We start from the raw sequence: 5,796 nt of genomic DNA, 5'->3' as shown, positions 1-5,796 counted from the left end.
CAATCTGTAATTTTAAGCCAATACCCACAAATGAATTAATGAAATATATAGAATAATGATGTATACAAAACTAAAATTAAGAAAAAATTGCTATTGCTTCACTTCACAGCCTTGGGAGATATTCCGTTATTCCTATTCTTTATTTCTGTAACCCATAGAGGCCCCTCCTCAATCTCACTCATATTCGAAATTAGTCTTAAGTTGAAAGTTATACCGTAAAGTTCAATAAGTCTTAAACCGATATTCAATAAAACCAAAAACGAATTTATTCAGTGTTTAATTTATTTCGGAGTTGATCCTAGTTTAAATACGGATCATTTGTTCGACTTGAAAAATAAAAACTATTTAACTTTCAGCGTTGATCTTAGTTTAAATACGGATCATTTCTTCGGCTCAATTAAAAACTATTTAACTATATATATATTTTGTTTCCTTTCATTGTGTAATTTTGTATATCAAACAAATACTAATATTAATCACATTGCAGAGCATAAAAGGAAAAATATAAAGCCAAAGATAGATACCCACACACATCAGTACACGCACTAGATTTAAAATACACATCATATATACACACCCATACACTCTATTAAATAAGAAATTCATTATTTTTTTTCGATCATACATAATATATTAAGCAACCTCAAACTTAATGTCAAGAAAGTACGTTTACAACCTTAGGAAGACTACACGTTCAGTTGTTGGAGTTCCACCAAACATTAATAGGCCCCCACATCCCGTTAGACGTCCTGATTCCTTTCCCCCGATTTCGGAAGAACTCAAATCAATACCTCCCCAAACCCCCATAATGGACTCAGGAAACGATTCTGCCCGTCCCACTCCATCCCCTCTGGCGCACACTGTCAGTGGTCTTAGCTCCTTAATTTCAACTACGTTCAAGCCTAAAGATATTATGGCATTTGTTGAGCATTTGCCAACCTTTGATGGTACACCTCGTCAATTAGATAGGTTTATCACTAGCGTAGAAGAAATCCTGATGCTCATCAGGGGAGCTGACCAAACACCGTATGGTCTGCTTACTCTGAGGACCATCAGGAATAAAATCATTGATACGGCCGACGAAGCCTTGGAACTTGCGAATACCCCCTTGGTTTGGGAAGCAACCTCATCCGCCTTTACTCGAGCAAGAAAAGTGAGGCCAACTTGTTAAGCGAGCTTAACACATTTTCGGACAACCTGACCTTGGGCCAACTGTTCTTTGGTATATCAAAGGTGAGAAGCCAACTCTTCTCTATACTCAAGAACAGCGAACACAACAACACCGTTGTAGATGCAAAAAAGGTTGTCTACAACGAGGTTTGTCTCAATGCTTTTATGACTGGTTTGAAGGAACCTCTCAAGACTTTCGTCAGGATAAAGTCCCCTTCTACACTTAAACAGGCATACGAGTAATGCCAAATAGAGCAGACCTTATACAGGGCACAAAACAAGCGATCAGACAATAAAACCTACCGAAATAGCTACGACAACAATAACCGCGGCGGACGAAACGACCGAAATGACCGCAGGGGACCATACTATAACTCTAACTCTAACTCTAGCCAAAATAGACCATCTAATTCACACAATCGTACATCCCAATCCGGCACCAATGACAACCGGGCCAATACATCAAACCCCTTCCGAGCACCTTCACATAGTTTGAATAATATAGAGGAGAACCCTCAACCTGATTCAAATTTTCAACAAACGGCCTCGGGAAACCAACAGGGTACATAAGTCCAGCCACGCACAGCCCCTCGCTTCCTTTTATAAAAATCAAACTATCCCAGACAAACCCCCTGAAGTTTTTAATTGACACAGGCTCTACACACTCCTTCATCGACCCAAAATATGTCGACCCTAAGCACTGTGTGACCTTAGATACGCCCATAACACTCAAAACAGACCTGAACAGTTTTAAAATCTATCAAAACGTCTCTATACCATTTCCACCAGAATTCCAAATCACGGGCAAAATGACCCTTCTACCTTTCAAATTCCACTCTTATTTTGACGGATTGATAGGAATGGACTTATTATCTTACCTAAAAACAGAAATAGATTTACTTAACCTAAATCTATAAACCCCAAGTACCATTATACCCTTATGAACCCACAGTAACTTAACTTCAAACGTATTTAATATCTCTGGACATACGAAAACTATTTTGCCACTACCAGTGAAAACCAAACAGGGCGACTTCTACATCGATTCAATTACAATCAATGATGACTTAATAATATCAGACGGGATTTATAATTCCCAAAACAATATTGCTAATTTCGTTATCACAAACTATAGCGAGAGGGATCAGTTATTGTACCTCGAGAGCGCGATAGAAAGCATGCCATACTCCACAGCCAACAATGTTGAACTTTTTAGTATCACTTCAGACACCCCACAGCCCAAAACTCCGCAACGTCTTTACAAGCCCTTGACGTCGATCACCTCTCCTCTGAAGAGAAACAAGGCCTACTTTCACTTTGCAAAAGTTATCTAGATATCTTCTACAATGAAGACAAATCATTGACCTTCACCAACAAGATTACACACACGATTAAAACCACGGACGACACCCCCCTTCATACAAAATCTTATAGGTATCCTTACATCCATAAGGAGGAAGTCAAAATACAAATAGAGGCAATGTTAAATCAGGACATCATCAAATCCAGTTATTCCCCGTGGAGCGCCCCCGTCTGGGTTGTCCCAAAGAAAATCACTCCTACGGGAGAGCAAAAATGGCGTCTAGTTATCGACTATAGAAAACTCAACGAGAAGACTATATCCGATAGATATCCAATACCTAACATCGCGGACATCTTAGACAGATTGGGCCAAGCTAAATATTTCTCCACACTTGATCTGGCAAGTGGATTCCATCAGATAGAAATGAATCCCGACGACACACCCAAAACTGCATTTACAGTACTACGAGTTCATTAGAATGCCGTTTGGCCTCAAAAATGCCCCAGCCACCTTCCAAAGGGTGATGGACAATATTTTTGGAGACCTTAACGGAACTATTTGCCTAGTTTACCTAGACGATATAATAATTTTCTCAACTTCCTTAGAAGAACATCTCATACACTTGAAAACTATTTTTGGAAGACTCAGATCTGCCAACTTTAAAGTACAACTCACAAAATCCTACTTCCTCAGGCGGGAGACAGAATTCCTTGGCCACATCGTTTCACAAGAAGGTGTTAGGCCAAATCCCAATAAGATCGAAGCCATAAAAAACTTTCCATGTCCCCACAGTAAAAAGTCAATTAAGTCTTTCCTAGGTTTGTTGGGATACTACAGAAAATTCATCAGAGATTTTGCGAGACTTACCCAACCCATGACAAAAAAATTAAAGGGTAACTGTCGAGCCGCCGACAATACCCAGGAAATGCCTTAAACGCTCATTGGCTTACACAAATGAAGATCGTTTTATTCTATAGGGAAATTATACAGTTTTAAAGGCATTACAAATTTCAACTTTTATCTATTCTGAATCTTACGTACCGCAGTTTCTCTTCCCTCACTATTGGTATCGTCAGACGAACTGATCTGGCGCGAGTTACGAGTGCCTCCGTTGGATCGGGGGTCCTCCTTTCTCTACTCTTAGTTAGTTGCTGCCCAGGCACTTTAAATAAATCAACTGCTCGGTTTGGTGTCAAGATCAAGAATGATGAAAGCTTTATTCTTAATGTATACGCACGGGCAAGCAGCAGTGCTTTTGATCCCGTTAGTTCTAGATAGCGAGTCTAGACGAGGACGTCGCGATTACGCAGTGTGTATGTGTGTGTGTAGTTTCATGTTAATTTCAACGTCGAGAGCGTCGCCACCACTCAGTATGTGTGAATATGTGTGTGTGTGTGTGTTCATGCCGATTTCATCATCGGGTGCAACAGAGTTTCAGGTAGCGGGGGACGAGGCTATGCTGGCATGGTAGCTCGTGATCAATATATATATATACAGCGTTGGCACTTTGCTGATGTCGCCTACCGGGCGGGCTTCATAGGCGGAGGTGGTTGTTGAGGGGGGTTAATGCTGGGCATGGTAACTCCTCCCCCCCTAGTGTGGAGAGATGGCCATAACGAAGGGATAGCCGACTCGACAACGTGAGGTGTGTGGGTGGGTTGCTGGGTAAAAATCGTTTTCTGCCTTTTACAGGTTCGGAGACAGATCACAAGTATTAGTACTATGCTCCATGCAAGGTACGTAGCGGTAAAGTATTGTTGAGTTATGTAGTCCATTTTCCCGGTTGTTGCCAATGCCTCCAGGTGCAGTTTCGGAATTCTCTTTGGCATGTAGGTGTTTTTGATTTGTGTAGTCTGTGTGTTGTACTTAAAAATATGGTATATGTGTTATTGTGCTTATATACTTTTGTATACGTGTACCTATATGTTGTGTATATGTTTAGTGTAATAATGTTTTAGCTTAAATAATAAGGTGTAATTAAGTAATTGTAATCTTATATATAGATAATCTTAAAATGTAGTGTGTATTTATAATATGAATCCGTTTGTTTCTTTCTAAGTAAGTGTTGGCTCCAATGTTTGACTGTAATATATTATGTACATTAGTAAGTATAAAAAATTTATATTCAGTTTGTATAAGTAAATGAACACATGGCAGTAACACAATCCGAAGTAGTAAGTTGAGTGTATTTGTAATTTGACAAATGTTTCTCAATTGGGAACATTCGCGAACAAGTATATGGCTTTTAAGGAAAGGTTCAACCTGACACACATAGTGATTTTATTACTGATTTATTGTTTAATTTCTTTCAATGTTGTGGTCCCGGTGCCTTTTCAGCGATTGATGTACACATATTCGGCCACAACATTGAACTAGATTTATTTGTTTTGCTTATTTATGTATGGTCCCGGTGTCTCATCAGCGATTGATGTACACATATTTGGCCATAGCACTGAATGATGTTAACTTTTTATGTATGTCATAAGTGATCCCGGTGCCCTTTCAGCGATTGATGTGCACATATTCGGTCACTTTGAATGTAAAGACATTTTTTTTTTATGTGTGATCCCGGTGCCCTTTCAGCGATTGATGTGCACATATTCGGTCACAATAGTTTGTAATTATACTGTATGTCACTGTTGAACTTGTTTGTGTGAAGTTTTTTCCTTTTCTTCTCTTTTTTTGAGAACCATATATTTACACTTGGCTCCTCAAACTTGTGTTTTTTTTTTTCTGCCACTTGTTCACTTACTTACCCGTTTACAGAAGTGGAACGAAGAACGTGAAAGGCGTTGTTAATCCTTTTAGTTCTAGTCCGGCTGCGCCAGTTACGAGTGCCTCCGTTGGATCGGGGGTCCTCCTTTCTCTACTCTTAGTTAGTTGCTGCCCAGGCACTTTAAATAAATCAACTGCTCGGTTTGGTGTCAAGATCAAGAATGATGAAAGCTTTATTCTTAATGTATACGCACGGGCAAGCAGCAGTGCTTTTGATCCCGTTAGTTCTAGATAGCGAGTCTAGACGAGGACGTCGCGATTACGCAGTGTGTATGTGTGTGTGTAGTTTCATGTTAATTTCAACGTCGAGAGCGTCGCCACCACTCAGTATGTGTGAATATGTGTGTGTGTGTGTGTTCATGCCGATTTCATCATCGGGTGCAACAGAGTTTCAGGTAGCGGGGGACGAGGCTATGCTGGCATGGTAGCTCGTGATCAATATATATATATACAGCGTTGGCACTTTGCTGATGTCGCCTACCGGGCGGGCTTCATAGGCGGAGGTGGTTGTTGAGGGGGGTTAATGCTGGGCATGGTAACTCGCGCAA

General features: G+C 40.2%; 1 long non-coding RNA gene across 1 annotated transcript; it reads right to left on the bottom strand.

Moving 5' to 3' along the window:
* Nucleotides 1–3,429: 3,429 nt before the first annotated feature.
* On the bottom strand, nucleotides 3,430–5,784 carry LOC116803471. The gene is made up of 3 exons (XR_004363619.1): nucleotides 5,230–5,784; nucleotides 3,515–4,555; nucleotides 3,430–3,444 (listed from the first exon to the last, which is right to left on the bottom strand). It is a non-coding gene; the product is annotated as an uncharacterized LOC116803471 (long non-coding RNA).
* Nucleotides 5,785–5,796: the final 12 nt, after the last annotated feature.

This window comes from Drosophila sechellia, unplaced genomic scaffold (genome assembly GCF_004382195.2).
Source record: "Drosophila sechellia strain sech25 unplaced genomic scaffold, ASM438219v1 Y_389, whole genome shotgun sequence".
Lineage (NCBI taxonomy): Eukaryota > Metazoa > Arthropoda > Insecta > Diptera > Drosophilidae > Drosophila > Drosophila sechellia.
Note: the sequence above shows the minus strand (reverse complement) of the source record. Positions and strands in the feature narration are given on the sequence as shown.